We start from the raw sequence: 20,000 nt of genomic DNA, 5'->3' as shown, positions 1-20,000 counted from the left end.
GATGATGCTTTTCATGTTTTTTTTCTATCTTTATTAAGAAAATAGAAAAAAAGCTAGACATTTTCCTAATTTTCATAAGATCGGACCATGTTACTAAATTTGAAAATGCAAAACTTTTGAAATTTTGTCCAACTAATAGTATAGATCATAATTTCCTTGTCCCTAGATGTAATACCCCGGGAAATTTTTCGTTGAAATTTTGTGCGTAAATATGTTGGGTTCTATCTTCTAGAATGAATTATAAATTTTATTTGCGGAATATCTTAAATGATGACCCACCACCGCGTAGAGTATTAAATAATATTTCCAACAATATGTGGATCATCCAAAATGTACACCCGAGCGACGAGTTATGAACATTCCAATAGAACTGTGAATAGTAGTGAATAGTAAAACGTGCAGGAAAAAGTACTAAGGCCTGGCGTATTTTGATCCAAATTTAAATGATCATAACTCCTTGTACATAATTGTATGGGTGATCTACTATATATCAACGAAAAGATCTGCGAGTCCTCTTTCTAATGAAATTAGTTTCATCCAATTTGTCTATCGGAGCAAAAAGTTATGGTCGATCTACTTCAGCTTATCAAAAGCGAATTTTTGGGTCAACTTCAAATGATCATAACTCCTCGTACACAATGATCTCGGTGAGATACTATATATTAACGGAAAGATATGAGAGTCCTCTTTCTAATAAAATTGGTTTCATCCAATTTGGATAACGGAGTAAAATGTTATGATAGATCTACTTCGGACTATCAAAACAATCCACCAAAGGATAGATTCAAGATTTTTTTTTATTTTTAGGGGCGTTTAGGTCATTCCCCCTCACCCAAAATCCATCCAAACCCTATATTAAAGCCTATTAAAAGCATTATATGTTATATTTCATCAAATTCCCTCAAAAAGAAAATCCTAAGCTCCTACATCCAACTTCAAGAACCTCCAAAGTTCACCATTAAATCTGCAAATTTATTCAAGATTCCAAGTTCCTAGTTCAAGAACTCCAAGAACCATCATTCAAAGGCACGATTAACATCTCAAAAATGAGTATCGATCTAAAGTTCATCATTCAAGGTATGTGGGGTTTTTCAACAAGAACTCTCTTTCGTTCTTGTGCCCAAAAGTAATTTTCTTTACAAAGGCATGATTTTTATGAATTTGAAGCATGAACCCATATCTTATGATGATTATTATGAAGTCTTGATGTTTATGATTTTGCAAGATGAATTTTCATGTGTGGAGATATAAAGCATGAATCTTGAACGATATTTATCATGATTTTGATATTTGGGTCGTGAATCCTCATTAGAAATTGTTTTTTTTGAGAAAGTGTGTGTCATAAGCACGTTGATGTTGAATATTTGAGTTATTTTGAATGATTTGGCCTTTTGGTCTTAATGGAGTTGTTTTGAACTCGAGTGTGAAAGAAATCCACAACGTGGTTGATTTTGATAGATGGGAAGCATGATGGCTCCCGATGTATATTTATATATTACTGAAATTGTTTTGTTATGGATTGTCTTTGAAATAATCTGAGCTAAGTCCGGAAAAAATCTTTAGCACCGAGTGGGAGGTATAAAACGACCTTACTTCCCTAGAACTACATGCCCTCGTAGGAGTGAGCCTGAGGCTAATTTATATAGTGATCACTGTTTGTGTGGATTTGACATCGATAGTCCTACTCTGATGGCAAGGATAGAACGACTCTCCCCAACGTGGGTTGTACGTTGGACTCCATGTAGCTCACATGGTTTATGTCGGTTATAGGATCTCCCAGTGTGTGTGTGTTTTCTTGTGTCTATGGTGAATGGTGAAGTGATTTAAAAGTGGAATTGTGAAAGTTATTCTTTCGAAAGATTTAAATGATATTTACATTATGAGAATTGATGTTCTTTATGAACTGAAAGTGATTGACAAATTATATGATGACTCTTATGCGTTATTGTACTTATTTCATCCTCTCATGATTATGATGTTTTTCTTTGGGCTATGCGAGTCTTTCATACATCCTGCATATTTCTTATAAATATTTATGATGATGATGTTTATACAACTGCATACACCCCCATACACTCGGTTCCTTTCCATGGTACTAATCCACATTTTTGGATGTGAGCTATATTTTCTCAGAATGTAGGTTCTGGTGCTCAGTTCCAGGTTCGACAGTGATTCTTCGAGCATGCTGTTCTACATCCTCTGTTGTGGTGAGTCCTCATGTTCCGAGGATGTGATGTTTGATGTTGTTTTGATAGAATTGTTTACATTTGATAAATGAGTATGTGTCAGTTGGGGCATGTCTCAATGGCTCGCTGGTTTTATTGATTTTCTTAGAGGTTTTTCAGACTAGTACAGATGTTGGGAGTTGACTAATAAGTCGTATTTTGTTATCTTTCTGAAATTCTTTTATTCTTGGATGATGATTACTCTGTTGATATTTGAGGGTTATTTATGAAAACCATATTGATTTGTGTTGAACTGAATGAAAATGGCTCAAAGGGTTAGCTTGGGGCTACTCATAGCCTCAAGCACCGTGTGATGCTCCAGGACCTATTTTCTGGGGTGTTACAAACTTGGTATCAGAGCCGAAGGTTTTAAGGTGTCTTAGGGAGTCTGACAAGCCACGTTAAGTAGAGTCTTGATCATCGGTGTATAGCGCGCCACATCTATGAGCAAGAGGCTACAAGACATTTTAGGAAGAAGTGAGATTCTTTCTTTTAGAAGTCTATTATGCTTAAAGTGTCTCTCTCTTCTATTGATTCGTGCTCTTCTCTTTCAGAAATATGCCTCTACGTCGAGCGAGAAGAAGTAATGATGGTCAGCAACCTCAACCTGCTGACCCATTGAATGAAAACGTATCTCATGCTGAATTTTGGGCAGCCTTTCAGGCGTTGGTCCAAGATTTTACTACAAATGTTCAGGCCAAATCGGCCCCAACTCCACAGCAGCAGGGAGGTGATTCAGCTACTGCCAGGATCCGTGACTTCATGTGGATGAATTCGCCGGAATTCTATGGGTCCAAGTCTGATGAGGATCTACGGTTATTTTTAGAGGAGGTGCGGAAGATTACTCAGGTGATGCATGTGTCTGAGAAACATAGTATGGAGTTGGCTACGTATAGGTTGAAAGACCTTGCTTATAACTGGGTTGTTGCTTGGAGGAAAGATAGAGGTGAGGGAGCTATCCCTACGACTTGGCAAGAGTTCCAGGATGTATTCCTGGATAAATTTTTCCCTTTGGAGATGAGAGAGGCAAAGGTGGAAGAGTTTATTAACCTGCGATAGGGCTCTATGACTGTTAGGGAGTACTGTCTAAAGTTCAACCAGTTGGCCAAGTATGCTTCTGACTTAGTGGCTGATAATCGGGCTAGTATGAGTAAGTTTATGACTGAAGTGTCTAGTTATGTGGTTAAGGAGTATAGGTCTGCTATGCTGAATAGTGAGATGAATCTTTCTAGGCTAATGACTAATGCCCAACAGATTAAGGCAGATAAGATTAAGGATAGATAGAATGAGAGAGAATAAGAGTGCTAGGTCCGAGCAGCACAGACAGGGTCAGACTAGATCGCAGGGAGGGAGTCGCTCTCAGTATTAGGATCATTTGTCTATGCCAGCACCGTCATCTGCTACTGCTCCCGTGCCTAGAGTTAGGCAGGATCAAGGTAGCAGGTCATATGCATCCAGGTCCCAGTACAGTTGTAGCAGTAAGCCAAATCATCCCCTGTGTCCTAAGTGTGGTAGGGCTCATTCGGGTGAGTATTGGGGTGAGAAGAGGGGTTGTTTCTGGTTTGGTGACAGGGGTCATAGAGTTAGAGATTGTCCACAGAATGGACAAGTGCATCGTGACTATTGCCCTCAGACCCAGACTTAGACTGTTAGTGCTCCAGTTCCAGTGACTCGCCCAGCCCCAGCTTAGGGCACCTCTTCTAGCAATGCTGGTGGGCAGCGCCAGAATAGATTCTATCCTTTACCGTCCTGCCAGGAATAGGAGGACTCTCTCAATGTTGTTACTGATATGCTTCATATATTTTAGTTTGATGTGTATGCTTTGTTAGATCCTAGATACAGTTTCTCTTATGTTACACCTTTGATAGCTGTGAATTTTGAAATGAGTCCTGAGATTATTCCTGAGCCTATCCTAGTTTCTACCCAAGTGGGTGATTTGATTGTTACCCAGAAAGTGTATAAAAAGTATCCTGTTACCTTTCTTCATAGAGTCTTATTGGCTGATCTGATTGAGTTAGACATGGTAGATTTTGATATGATTCTGGGTATGGACTGGTTGTATTCTTCTTATACCTCTATTGATTGTTGGACCTGAGTGGTCAAGTTTCAGTTTCTGCGTGTATCCGTGTTTGAGTGGTCTGGGAATTCTGTGTCACCCAAGAGTCATTTTATCTCTTACCTAAAAGCTATAAAGCTTATTTCCAAGGGGTGTATTTACCGTTTGGTTAGAGTCAAAGACACTAAGTCTGAGACTCCAACTCTCCAGTCTGTTAACGTCGTCAATGAGTTTTCTGATGTCTTTTCGGATGATCAACCAGGGATAACTCCTTATAGAGAGATAGAGTTCGAGATTGATCTTCTTCCCGAAACTCAGCCCATTTATATTTCTCCTTACCGTATGGTCCCTGCAGAGCTTAAGGAGTTGAAAGAGCAACTCAAAGATCTACTAGCTAAGGGTTTCATAAGGCCTAGTGTTTCTCCTTGGGGTGCTCCTGTGTTGTTTGTAAGAAAGAAAGATGGCTCTTTGCGTATGTGCATTGATTACTGCCAACTGAATAAAGTCATCGTAAACAATAAGTACCCCCTTTCGAGAATAGATGATTTGTTTAACCAATTGCAAGGTGCAAGTTATTTTTCAAAGATAGACCTTCGTTTTGGCTATCATCAACTTAAAGTTAGGGAGTGTGAATTCCCAAAAACCATTTTTCAAACTCGTTATGGCCATTTTGAGTTTCTTGTTATGTCTTTCGGGTTAACTAATGCCCCAGTAGATTTCATGGACCTCATGGATCGAGTGTTCAGACCATATCTGGATATGTTTGTCATAGTGTTTATCGATGATATACTGGTGTACTCCCGTAGTTAGGATGAATATTCTGATCATCTCCAAACTATCTTTCTGAGGATATTAGAGTTGATCCCCAAAAGATTGAAGCTGTTAGAAATTGGCCTAGACCTATTTCTCTGACTGATATCCAAAGTTTCTTGGGTTTAGCTGGCTATTACCACCGTTTTGTTGAGGGTTTCTCCTCTATAGCATCTCCTATGACTCGGTTGAGCCAAAAGAAAGTGAAGTTCTTGTGGTTCGAATCCCGTGAGAAGAGTTTTTAGGAGTTGAAGACTCGACTTACTTTAGCCCCTGTTTTGACTTTTTATGATGGTGTTGATGGTTTTATGGTGTACTGTGATGCTTCGAGAGTTGGGTTGGGTTGCGTATTGATGTAGAAGGGTAAGGTGATAGCTTATGCTTCTAGACAGTTGAAAGCCCATGAGAAAAATTGCCCCACCCATGACCTTGAGTTGGCTGCTGTTGTATTTGCTTTGAGAATCTGGAGACACTATTTGTATGGTGTCCATGTTGACGTTTTCACTGATCATAAGAGTCTGCAGTATGTGTTTACCCAGAGAGAATTGAATCTTAGGCAGAGACAATGGTTAGAATTGTTAAAGGACTATGATATAAGTGTGTTGTACCATCCGAAAAAAGGCTAATATTGTGGAGGATGCCCTAAGTAGAGTGTCCATGGGTAGTATTTCGCATGTGGTAGAAGGTAAGAAAGAGTTGGCTCGTGATATACATCATTTGGATAGATTAGGGGTTAGGTTGTTTGACTCTGCTGAAGGTAGTATAGGGGTTCGAAGTAGTTCCGAATCCTCCTTGGTTTCAAAAGTGATGGAAAAACAATACTTAGATGCTAGTTTGGTCAGACTGAAGGAGTCAGTCAAGGACCAAAATGTAGAGGTTTTCTCCTAAAAGGGAGATGGTGGGTTGAGATTGCAGGGTAGATTGTGTGTCCCGAATGTTGATGATCTGAGATAGAGGATTATGGCTGAAGTGCATGGGGCGCTATATTCTATTCATCCTGGTGCCACCAGGATGTATCGAGACTTGCGGGAAATCTCTTAGTGGAGTGGCATGAAGAAAGTTATAGAAGCATTTGTAGCTAAGTGTGCAACATGCCAATAGGTTAAGGTTGAACACTAAAGACCTGGTGGTATGATGCAAGAGTTTAGTATTCCCACCTGGAAGTGGGAAGAGATAAATACGGACTTCGTGATTGGTTTACCTCCTTCCCGATGCCATCATGATTCCATTTGGGTTGTGGTTGATAGGTTGACTAACTCTGCTCATTTCTTGCCTGTTCATACTTCATATACTGCTGAGAATTACGCTAGATTGTATATCCGAGAGCTAGTCAGGCTGCATGGAGTTCCTTTGTCTATCATTTCGAATAGGGGTACTCAGTTCACTTCACAATTTTGGAAAGCTTTTCAGAAGGGTCTTGGTACCCAAGTGCTTTTGAGTTCTGCTTTTCATCCGCAGACTGATGGTCAGGCTGAGCGAACCATCAGACCTTAGAGGATATATTGAGAGCTTGTACAATTGACTTTAAGGGAAGTTGGGATGATTACTTACCGTTGATAGAGTTCGCTTACAATAATAGTTTCCACTCTAGTATTGGCATGGCTCCGTTTAAAGCCTTATATGGGAGGAAGTGATCACCTATAGGTTGGTTCGAGGTGGGTGAAGCGGCTGTGAGTGGTCCTGATTTGGTATTTGAGGCTATGAAAAAGTTAAGTTGATTAGGGAAAAGTTGAAAACTGCGCAGAGTCATCAGAAGTCATATGCGTATGTTAGAAGGAGAGACCTTGAGTTTGAAGTTGGTAACCTAGTATATCTGAAAATTTCACCCATGAGGGGGGTGAAGAGATTCAGAAAAAAGGGGAAGCTTAGTTCCCATTATATTGGTCCTTACAAAATTCTTAGCCGTGTTGGTAAGGTAGCTTATGAGGTCGATTTGCCTTCCGAGTTGTCCTCTGTTCATCCAATATTCCATGTCTCCATGCTTAGAAAGCATATTAGCGATGCTGTGGTAGTGGATTCCTCTGTGAGTGCTGACATTCAAGAAAAGCATTCTTTTGATGAGATTCCTATTGAGATTCTTGATTTCAGTGTCCGAAGACTAAGGAACAAAGAAGTTCCCTTGGTCAAGGTATTGTGGCGAAACCAATCTGTTGAGGGTGCAACTATGGAAGCTGAGGTGGATATGCGATCCAAATACCCGTACCTATTTTCGGCGAACTTCGATCAAGCTGAAGGTACCGTTCTTTCCTAAATCATGCACTTTTGATAAAAGTTACAGCAGTTCAGCAGTCATTTATTATGTGTTCAGCTGTAGTTTCTTGAATTTATGCATTCTATGTTGCATTCAGAGTGAGAAACGATGTGGTGATGAGTCTAACGAATGGTTTCAACTGTATGCTGTATTCCCTATCTAATCTTGGCATGTCTAGAGTCATTCGAGGATGAATGTTTCCAAGGACGGATGATGTAATAACCCGGGAAATTTTTCGATGGAATTTTATGCGTAAACGTGTTGAGTTCTATCTTCTAGAATGAATTATAAATTTTTCGTGTGGAATGTCTTAGATTATGACCCACCACTGCGTAGAGTATCGAATAAGATTTCCAACAATATGTGGATCATCCAAAACGGACACCCGAGCGACGAGTTATGAACATTTCGATCGAACTGTGAATAGTAGTGATCAGTAAAACGTGCAGGAAAAATACTGAGGCCTGACGTATTTTTGCTCCTAATTTAAATGATTATAACTCCTTGTACATAATTATCTGGGTGATCCACTATATATCAACGGAAAGATCTGCGAGTCCTTTTTCCAATGAAATTGGTTTCATCCAATTTGTCTATCGGAGCAAAAAGTTATGGTCGATCTACTTCATCTTATCAAAAGTGAATTTTGGCATCAACTTCAAATGATCATAACTCCTCGTACACAATGATCTCGGTGAGATACTATATGTCAATAGAAAGATATGAGAGTCCTCTTTCTAATAAAATTGGTTTCATCCAATTGGAATATCGGAGTAAAACGTTATGATTGATCTACTTCAGACTATCAAAACAGTCCACCAAAGGATAGATTCAAGATTTTTTTTGATTTTTAGGGATGTTTAGGTCATTCCCCCTCACCCAAAATCCGTTCAAACCCTATATTAAAGCCTATTAGAAGCATTATATGTTATATTTCATCAAATTCCCTCAAAAAGAAAATCCTAAGCTCCTACATCCAACTTCAAGAACCTCCAAAGTTCACCATTAATTCTGCAAATTTATTCAAGATTCCAAGTTCCTAGTTCAAGAACTCCAAGAACCATCATTCAAAGGCACGATTAACATCTCAAAAATGAGTATCGATCTAAAGTTCATCATTCAAGGTATGTGGGATTTTTCAACAAGAACTCTCTTTCGTTCTTGTGCCCAAAAGTAATTTTCTTTACAAAGGCATGATTTTTATTTGATTTTTATGAATTTGAAGCATGAACCCATATCTTATGATGATTATTATGAAATATTGATGTTTACGATTTTGCAAGATGAATTTACATGTGTGGAGATATAAAGCATGAATCTTGAACGATATTTATCATGATTTTGATATTTGGGTCGTGAATCCCCATTGAAAATTGTGTTTTTTTGAGAAAGTGTGTGTTATAAGCACGTATGAAAGATTTGACCTTTTGGTCTTAATGAAGTTGTTTTGAACTCGAGTATGAAAGAAATCCACAACGTGGTTGATTTTTATATATGGGAAGCATGATGACTCCTGATGTATATTTATATATTACTAAAATTGTTTTGTTATCGATTGTCTTTGAAATAATTTGAGCTAAGTTTGGGAGAAATCTTTAGCACCGAGTGGGAGGTATAAAGTGACCTTACTTTCCTAGAACTATGTGCCCCCGTAGGAGTGAGCCTGAGGCTGATTTATATAGTGATCACTAGTTTGTGTGGATTTGATATTGATAGTCCTACTCCGATGGCAAGGATATGACGGCTCTCCCTAACGTGGGTTGTACGTTGGACTCCATGTAGCTCACATAATTTATGTCGGTTATAGGATCTCCTAGTGTGTGTGTGTGTTTCCTTGTGTCTATGGTGAATGGAGATGTGATTTGAAAGTGGAATTGTGAAAGTTATTCTTTTGAAAGATTTAAATGATATTTACATTATGAGAATTGATATTCTTGATGAAATGAAAGTGATTGACAAATTATATGATGACTCATATGTGTTATTGTACTTATTTCATCCTCTAATTATTATGATTTTCTTTGGGCTATGTGAGTCTTTCATACATCCTGCATATTTCTTATAAATATTTATGATGATGATGTTTATACAACTGCATACACCCCATATACTCGGTTCCTTTCCATGGTACTGACCCACATCTTCGGATGTGGGCTGCATTTTCTCAGAATGTTGGTTTAGGTGCTCAGTTCCAGGTTCGACAGTGATTCTTCGGGCACGTTGTTTTACATTCTCTATTGTGGTGAGTCCTCATGTTTCGAGGATGTGATGTCTGATGTTGGTTTCACGGAATTGTTTACATTTGATAACTGAGTATGAGTTAGTTGGGGCATGTCTCAATGGCTCACTGGTTTTATTGATTTTCTTAGAGGCTTGTCAGACTAGTATAGATGTTGGAAGTTGACTAATAAGTCGTATTTTGTTATCTTTTTGAAATTCTTTTATTCTTGGATGATGATTACTCTGTTGATATTTGAGGATTATTTATGGAAACCCCGTTGATTTGTGTTGAACTGAATGAAAATGGATTAAAGGGTTAGCTCGGGGCTAGTCGTAGCCTCAAGCACCGTGTGATGCCCCGAGACCCATTTTCTGGGGTGTTACCCTAGAACACCTCAATAAAATGGAGTAGTAGAAAGAAAAAATAAGAATTTGAAAGATATGACTAGAACAATGATACTTGCAGAAAATCTTACAAAAAATCTTTGGGCTGAGGCCATAAATACTTCTTGGTACATTGTAAATAGATGCATGAATAGACCCATTATAGAGAAGACTTTCTATGAATTACTCAAAGGAAGAAAATCAAATATCTCACATTTTAGAACCATTAGTTGCAAGTATTTTATTCATAATAGTGGAAAAGATAATTTGAGAGAATTTGATACTAGAAGTGATGAGGGAATCTTCCTAGGATATTCTAACCATAGTACAACTTATAGGATCTTAAATAAAAGAGCAAACTGTGTTGAAGAAAGTGTGCATGCTGTTTTTGTTGAATCTTGTGTTGAGACTAACTTGCAGGATGAAAATGAAACTGCTGAATAGGAGAAGAAACACGTTGTATAACCCGGTTCAACTGCAGATCAAACTGGAGGCACTTTGACAAAGGGAACTGAACCACCAATAACTCCAGCTCAAGTCATCCAGAGTAAGCCTAGTAACTTACATGGGTTGGTTCTAAAAAGTTATAGTGCTAAAAAGTTACAAGTATCAGGGATCTCATCCAATTGAGAATGTTCTCACTATTTCACTTCAAGGATAACCTCCAGATTAGGATTGAAGAAACCGTATGTATTCAAAGTTTTTCTCTCAATGATTTAGCCTAAAAAGGTGAATGAAGCACTTTTCGATGCATACTAGATCATTTCCATTCAAGAGGAGATCCATCAGTTTGAAAAAAACAAAGTTTGACACTTAGTCCTACCCCCACAAGACATAACTGTAATTGGAACAAGTGGATGTACAAAAACAATGTTGATGAACATGGAACAGTTACAAGGAACAAGGCAAGATTGGTGGTCCAAGGATAAAATCAAGAAGAAGGCATCGGCTATGATGATATTTTTGCTTTTGTGGGAAGACTTGAAGTAATAAATCTCCTTGTTGCCATTGCTATATTCAAAGAATTTACTCTTTATCAATTGGATGTGAAAAGTGCATTTCTAAATGGGTATATAAAAGAGGAAGTGTGTGTTAAAAAACCACCTGGATTTGAAATTAATCAGTTTCCTCATCATGTATATAAACTTGACAAAGCCTTCTATCGACTGAAACAAGCTCCAAGAGCTTGGTATGAAAAATTGCCAAGCTTCCTTCTGAAGTATGGACATACAAGAGGTAAAATTGACAACAATCTCTTTTTGAAAACTAATGGAAAGGAACTATTGATTGTATAGGTTTATGTGGATGACATCATCTTTGGCTCTACAAATATCAGTATGACTCATGACTTTGCAAAACTCATGGATAGTGAATTTGAAATGACTATGATAAAAGAACTCAACTACTTTTTAGGATTACAAATCAAATAGACCCCCTCTGGTACAATGATTCATAAAAAAAGTACATGAAAGAGCTCCTCACAAGATTCTCCATGGGGAAAGACAAAGAAATCAACACTCCCATTGGAACTGGCACGAAGCTGGATTTGGATGAAACAATATCATTAGTGGAACAAAAGTTGTATAACGGTATGATTGGTTCTCTTTTATATCTTACTGGAAGTAGACCTGACACTGTCTTTAACGTTGGATTATGTGCAAGTTTTCAAGAAAATCCTAAAGAGTCCCATCTTAGTCTGTGAAGAGGATCTTCAGATATCTCAAAGGAACCACTGATCTTGGTATTTGGTATCCTAAAGGTAGTAATTTCAAGCTTGTAGGATATGCTGTTGGTGACTATGCAGATTATTTAATGGACAGAAAAAACACCACAGGTATGGCACACTTTCTTGGATCATGTTTGATTTCTTGGTCCACTAAGAAGCAAAACTCTATAGCCTTGTCAACTATTGAGTTTGAGTATGTTGCTGCTGGATCATGCTGTGCACAATTGTGGATCAAATATGAATTGTAGGATTTTAGTATGGATGTTGGTTGTGTTCCAATTTACTATGACAATACCAGTGCCATAAATATTGTAAAGAATCCAGTTCAACATAAGAAAACCAAACATATTGATATTAGACTTCATTTTCTTAGAGATAATATTGAAAAAAGTCTTATATCACTCATGTTTTGTTTCACTGAAGACCAAATTACTAACCTCTTTACTAAAGCACTAGGTAGAGAACATTTTGAAAAAACAGGTTAGACTTGTGGATGATTAAGATTGCATAATCTACCCTCAATGGTTGGTTAGGAAAGGATCTTATTGCATAATTAATTCTTTGCTACACATTTCAGTCTTGCACATTTAGTTATGTATCCTAATTCTAGTGTCCTGATAATGTTCTTTTTCTATGTAATAGTCACGTAGATTTGGGAACACTAAGTCATTGGGCTCATGGATTTATGCCAGGTATGTTTTACTTGAGTGAAAATTCAAGTATACTTTATGAAATAGGTAGGCACTCATGTTCCAACTGTTTAAATCTTCAGCATCCTTGAAACCGCCAAAATCTCAAAAGTCCTTTTTTAAAAAGCTGTCACCGTCTTCACATCAATGTCCCATCTCTATTTCCTATTCATTTACCCTTTACAAAAATAATTAATGCCACATATTTTAACTTCCAAACCTTTTCATCTATCTATATAAGCCCATACATAAAAAATTTGTCATTATTTTTTCAAACATCCACCACATTAATCCTTTTCACACTATCATCTCTACTTCAAAAATGGCTACTTCCTCCCTTTCCACCCCTTCCAAGAATGATACTACTGAGAAGTCATCATCTTCCTTTACCCTTACTATTTACCAGCCTAATGCTCAAATCCCAGAATCCTCCTCAACTCCTAAAATCAAGATATTTGACTTTAAGTCTTGGAACGAGTTTCATTTGATGCCTGAATCTTTTGCTCAGGATCCCTCTTAAAACCAATCGTGCGATTCATCCTCTCAAAATCCTGGTTACCCCTCTTCAAATTATTCCTAGCTTCGTTGAATCGACTTCTCAACCCATTCTAAAGAGGGTTCAATCTCGCTTAGTGAAGAAATCTAAGGATCGTGTGACCATAACAGATGATGAGCCTATCCCTAAATCTACCCCTGACCCCATTACTTTCGAAATCCTTATACACGAAATCGTAGATAAAAATGGATGCCACTCTTGAGAAATCTCTTTAAACGAGTAAGATTAAAAGAAAAATCTCATCACTTTCTTTCAATTCTCACAGTGCCCTCACAGATTCTAATCTACTTGTTAGATCTGTTCGACTAAGTAAAGTCACCAAACGTGTCATTCCCAGGCCTTTGATTCTATACCTCCTAGACCTGCTCCTTCATCCACTCCTAATAAATCTACCCTAAATAAGCATCCCTTCTCTTCTCCAGTATCTAAAGTTTCTCCAAAATCTAATTCTTCAAAAAAAGTCACTCGACCTGTTCCATCCTCTAACTTAGAGTCTATTGAAGATGATATGCCTCTTCCCACTGAAATTGAAACATTGCATCACTCGATTCTAATCTACAACATATCCTATACTTCCAAAAATGTTCTTTTATTAGAGGAGTGTTATCACAATCTTTGGTGGACCTAAAATGGCTACTCTCATGGCCAAAATCAACTTATAAGGTTGGTCTTCTTTATTTCTTAAAGGTGATTCCCAACGCAAATTTGGAAGAATTGAAGTATATGAATACATGAATGGGTCAGCCAATAGGGATTTATTCAGTACCATTTTAAGAGGCATATTCATATATCTTGTTGCTGAGGATGTTGCATGAATTTTGGGTATACCTCTTGGTGGATGAGATCATCATGTTAAGTATGAATGAACCCCATTAGACAACTTGGCCTCAGCTTTGGATATTATGTGAAAGTTCTTTGGTAATCCTAGGTTGCTTTAACATCATTTTGTTCTCAAGAGGGAAATGTCACCGCTTTATTAACTCTATTTTGATGTGGGACACAAAATGATCACCCCTCATAAAGAAAGGAGAACTGAGGGTAACTACTTGGAATTCACACTCATGGAATTATTGGGCACTGAGGTCAAGATTAATCTTCCTAGTTTGATGACTTAGCATGTGCAAAGGGTGCTTTTCAAGGATGAAAAGAAGAGGCATGCCCTTTCCTATGATTGTTGGTTGTCCTCAATTCTGGAAGATTGCTCTATCCCCAATGTAAATTTGGTCATTTCAAACAACAAAAGACATTCTTAGGAGGTTGAACCATGCAACATTAAAAGTTTCAATGCTCCAGGCAGGGACACCTATGCAAAGGTTCCAAAATGAGTTGAAAGATACTTTCGCTGAGTTACAAGAAGCCCAGGCCACTTATGCTCAAGAAAAAGGAAGTACTTCAAGCTCAAATATTCATTCTCAAGAATAAACTATCCAAAGAAAGGACTGAAAATGCTAAAGCCATCAGAAAGTTGACACAAATCATTGCACCTAATCCTTCAACTATCTCTGCTCCACCTTTTTATGCCTTAGGATTTTGTCCATTTCCATTTCCTTATTTAAGTGCTTAGGTTGTTTTTGTTGTTGTTATTTCCTTCCTCTCGTGTGGAATATAGTTTGCTTAATCAATAAAGTACTTTTTAGTTATGTCTTCCTTTTCCTATCTCCATTGCATTGGTTAATTTACTTTATCTTACACTGATTATTTTGGTGATATTCCCAGTGGCCATGATTTGTTTAGATTTACACAAAAGTATTGTTTATGCCTTAACTATTATTTTCAATGATGCCAAAAGAAAGAAGAAATGGTTGTGCAATGATTATAACTCAATGATTAACTTGTTTCATCTAGTGTTATTGTTGAGTGTTTTAGGAACTTGTGGTGGATGGATGCACAAAGGCGGTGGTTTTTTCATCATCAAAAAAGGAGAATTTATTAGGATCAATGAAGTTTTGATGACTGTCAAATGAATGAAACATGTTACTCAAGTTGGTCCACATATGGGTCACTGATGGTTCACTGGAACATGAAGACAAGGCTGCTTGAATTCAAGAATAAATTAGCATGTACACTTCTAATAAACTCAAGATAAATATCACGTGTGATAAGTAAGAACTTGAGTTTGAATACACTACTTGATAAGAAGAGAGGTTGAGATAAAGTAAGAGTTTTACTCGAAGAAGGACTTCCACTTCACAACAAAGTCCGAAGAGTTAAGAGTTCCACTCAAAATAAAAGTCCATGCTGTTGAAGGACTCTTTAGAGAGTTGTGTTTAAATACAAGAAGTGACTTACATAGTCAGTCACATACTTACAAATCAAAAAGCAATTGGCTAATTGACTGAGCAATTTACAACTTGAAGGAACACGTAATTGAACCTGGTTCTATTACTTAGAAAGTAAGGTGTCTTAGTTTCTATGTATTAGGTTGGTTCTTGAGTTGTAATATTGATGTAATTCTAGTTTCAGTGAAGTATAAACTTAATTAGGATTATTGTCTTCAAGTTTGGGAACTCAAAGATTTGGGAACACATACCTTGGAAGTTTATTTGTGTGTTTTGTAGAAGTATGAATTAGGGTTTATAATTCCTAGATTACATAAGTCTTGTAATTTGTTGTTTGTTGAGGCTCAAAGTTGTTTAGTGAAGTTTGGGGTGAAATTATGTCGAGGTACATGTCGTGTTTTTTATATCTTTTCGAGTCGAACATTTTTCGCGTGAAAATCACTGTCTCATTTACTTACTGATTTAGCATTATTGAAACACGTTAGGCAACCTATTTCATCCACTAAAAATTATTAAGCTAAAATAAGTAAATTAGTAGGTATAACACTCTATTATTCAACATATATCTAATCAACAATCGGAGTCTATGCTTTTTCTCGTGATGTTGTGTATGAAATGTATTCTAGTCGCCTTATTAGGACTTATATACCCTTCGTAAGGATGGAGATTCCTTGGCTAGATGAATCAGATAATTTAACATTTCTTGAACTTAGTAATGATGGCTGGTTTGAGTTAGAATTGAGTGAGTCTTTTATTGAAAATGAAGATGATTGCATACTGCATAGAGTTGAGAGTGCAGGAAGTGAAGACTGGTTGTACAAAATGAGGCCTTATTGGTGAATGAATTGAGATAAGGACAAGAAGTATGTAAATTTTAAGTCTATACTAAAAACAATCCTTTGCATTTTTCAATTCAAGTTCTTTGTTTAAAATGAGAACGTTAGGTGGGATGGTCAGATAGTTTAAGGTTGTGTGATGTAGTGCATAAGAATATTACAAATAGAATTAGACGTAAATTCAGGATTTTGAGATTTCGGGTGCTGTATGCTATGAACAATTATGTCATTTCAATAATTAGATAGGAAAAACTAACAACTCGTTGTTCCTAAATATGCTTATTTCTGAAAATAAAAAGGAAGAGATGTTAGACCAAGTCCTTTTTTTTTTTTGAAAAGTAAGTGCTTTGAGGAAGTAGCAAAAACAGTTTTTCAGAAACTAAAAAAAATAATTTTTCCTCAAAAAAGTACCTTTTTAAAAATATTTTTGAGAAAAGTATGCTTAAACACTATTAAAAAAATTTGATTGACACTAGTCCCTGTTCAAAAATGTTTCTTAAAATTTATTAATTAAACAAAAACTTTTTCTCATAAAATATATTTACTTTTAAAAGCTCTTTTGAAAAATACAATTTGCAAAATCAGTTGATTTGAAATGTTTGACCAAAACATCACTTTTGCCGATTGGGTTAGTTGAGTCTCTGCTGGTAGTTTTAATGCTTTCAAGTGTGCAAATCCACGGAGGTTGAAATAGGTGTGGTCTGGTATGATACGGTATTTGAATCTTTGATACGATAATTTAGGTATTCTATTTGTAAAAATTATTATATCATTATCATACCAAATTAATTTGGTATTTTGAAGTTTAAATTTGGTATTTTGCGATATGATAAACTGATAATTATAGTTTATTCAACTTTGACAATATATACTCGTATAATAGCATATTATGACCTCGACTTTTCAAAAAAAATTTCAGTTGCATCATACTAACACATTACACATGTAGAAATATACGTTTAAAGAAAGTCCAAACAACCCCTTTTACTAATCAATCACATAGAAAGACATTTCAATCAATATAAAATCGTGAGAAAATGGGCTATTACCCCCCAAATCTTTAGTCGAAATTCCAACTACACACTCAACTTTTAAAGGTGACCTATTACCCCCCTAAACTTATTTTTACCGAATTTATTACCCCCCAGTTGCTGACCTGTCACTGGACATGACTACACCCGCCCATGGGCGCGTCAGTTGACCCCATTTCACTTTAAATTCTTTTTTTTTTCTGATTGCCACGTCATTATTTTTAGTAATATAATAAATATTTTAATTATTCTTTTTTCTTAATGAATTCTAATTGCCACATCATGTCTTCTTCTTCTTTTTCTAAACAAAAGTTCAAAAACTCATTAATGGAGTTCCTCATCTTCCTCATTAATGGATTTCTCCGAAACTAAGAAATTCTTTTTACTCTGAAACCAAAACCAAGAAACACTTTAACTAAGGAAACAATAAGATTTCTTCGATTAATGAATTCTTGAATGAAGAAGTTGGGGAACTCCGATTAGAAAAAACTTGAAAAAATTCAAGAACTTCGATTTCCTCTCTTTTTGCTCAAGATCGCCATTAATGGTGAGCTCAAAGCTTCGAATTTTCACAATGCCATATATAATTTCCAACATAACCCACGTATAATTTTCAACCCATTTCTCCAATTTTCTCTATTTTGCTAAAGATCCGCCATTAATGGCGAGCTCAAAGCTTTGAATTTCCATAATGGGGAAGAATTCGTCATTAATGGTGATCTTGAGCAAAAAGAGATGAAATTGGGTTGAAGAACAACATTAATCTGCCATTCAAGAACTTCATTAATCCGCCATTCAAGAACTTCATTAACCCGCATTCAAGAACTTCATTAATCAACCATTTTTTTCTCAAGAATTTTATTTTTGACCCAAGAAGATGAAATTGGTTGAAGAAGAAAATGGAGCAAAATGAAAAATGGGGAAGAAAAAAGGAAATAATAAAGCTAAATAATTAATTTTTTAAAAGTTAAAAAAAAGAAAAAATGACGTGGCAATGACGTGGCAGCGCGTGCATCACACCACATTTCAAATGATTGATTGTCAGTTTTCGGGGGGGGGGGGGGGGAGGGGGGAAAATAATTCTACTTTAAAATAGTTCAGGGGGATACTAATTCTATTTTAAAATAGTTCAGGAGGTAATAGGCCACCTTTAAAGGTTGAGTGTGTAGTTGAGATTTGGGGTAAAGATTGGGGGGAGGGGGAGCATTTGACTATTTTCTCTAAAATCGTCAAAATTTCAACATCTAAATATTTAGTTCTATCTTAGCACTACGTTGTATATTTGTATTTCAATTTTTTCAAAAAAGGTTTATATATTTGTTAGTTTAATAATATATGATTATTTGTATAACTATATACTTCAGTATGATATTTTGTATTTCATTATGTTATTTATAAATACTGAATACTGTATCGAATATAAAAAATATTTAAAATATATACCATATACCATACCAACTATCATAATACCAAAATCACAATATCAAAAATTTTGATTTCATATGATAATTTGATAGCTCGGTGGCCAAGACTCAGATCGACTTCTTGCTCCCCAGAAACGGAGATAGGGGTATTTTCAAGGATTGTGAGGTCTTACCGAGTGAGAGTCTTTCGACCCAGCATAGGCCTTTGGTGATGGACTTAGAGATCATGAAGGAGTAGAGGAGGATAGGTAAGGATCAATTGAGGATTAGATGGGGCAGTTTGAATTTGGCCAGTGCACTAAATATAGGGGATAAGTTGATGGCAAAGAAGGCTTAGGGGAGTGGAGGGAATATTAATAGTATATACAATGAGACTGCCGATTGCATCAGAGAGACAACTAGAGAGGTGTTGGAGGTCTGAGAGGATGCTTAGGAAAGCACCAAGGGTACTGAATGGTGGTGGAACGAAGAGGTGAAGGGTAAGGTGGAGGATAAGAAGAGCGCGTACGTAAAGTTTGCTGAGTGTAAGGATGAAAAAGATAAATGGAAGAATAGGAAGGAGTATAAGATTGCGAGGCAAGAGGGGAAGTTAGAGTTCATGAGGGCTAAGGATATTGCTTTCGAGAGTTTATACGTAGCGTTAGATAGTAAAGGAGGAGATAAAAAGTGGTACAAGCTCACCAAGTTTAGAGAGAAAAGGGCTCGGTACTGGATCAAGTGAAGTGTATTAAGGATGTGGACGACAATATTTTGGTGGAGAAGAGTCGTATTAGAAAGAGATGACAGTCTTACTTTCATAAGCTCCTGAACGAAGAAAGGGATACTAGAATTGTGTTGGGGGATTTGGAACATTTCGAGAGGTTTCGCGATTATGGTTATTGTAGGCGCATTAAGGTTGAGGAGGTTAAGGAGGCTATTCATAGAATGCATAGAGGTAGAACGAAGGGGCCAAATGAGATTCCAGTGAATTTTTGAAAGTACATAGGAGGGGCAGGTATGGAGTGGTTGACTCAGTTGTTTAACATAATTTTCAAAATGGCGAGGATGCCTGAACCTTGGAGGTGGAGTACGATGATTCTATTAAATAAGAATAAGGGCGACATTTAGGATTGCAACAATTATAGGGGTATCAAGTAGTTGAGTCACACTATGAAAGTTTGGGAGAGGGTGACAAAGTTGAGGTTGCAGAGGATGGTTATTATTTCTGAAAATCAATTTCAATTTATTCTAGGATGCTCGACTACTGAAGCCACCCATCTCTTTAGGAGACTGGTAAAGCAGTATATGGAAATAAAGAGGGATTATAGTGTTTATCGACTTAGAGAATGGCTATGATAGAGTTTCCAGAGAGGTTCTTTGGAGGCTAGAGGTGTACCTATGGTGTATGTTAGGGCAATTAAGGATATGTACGATGGAGCTAAGACTCGAGTTAGCGGACTCGGAGAGTGTTGATAGGTTTACATCAAGGATTGACACTTACTCCATTTCTTTTTGCCTTGGTGATGGATGATTT

The sequence above is a fragment of the Capsicum annuum genome, chromosome 12, assembly GCF_002878395.1.
Source record: "Capsicum annuum cultivar UCD-10X-F1 chromosome 12, UCD10Xv1.1, whole genome shotgun sequence".
NCBI lineage: Eukaryota > Viridiplantae > Streptophyta > Magnoliopsida > Solanales > Solanaceae > Capsicum > Capsicum annuum.
The sequence above is the reverse complement of the archived record's forward strand: the minus strand, read 5'-3'. Positions refer to the sequence as shown.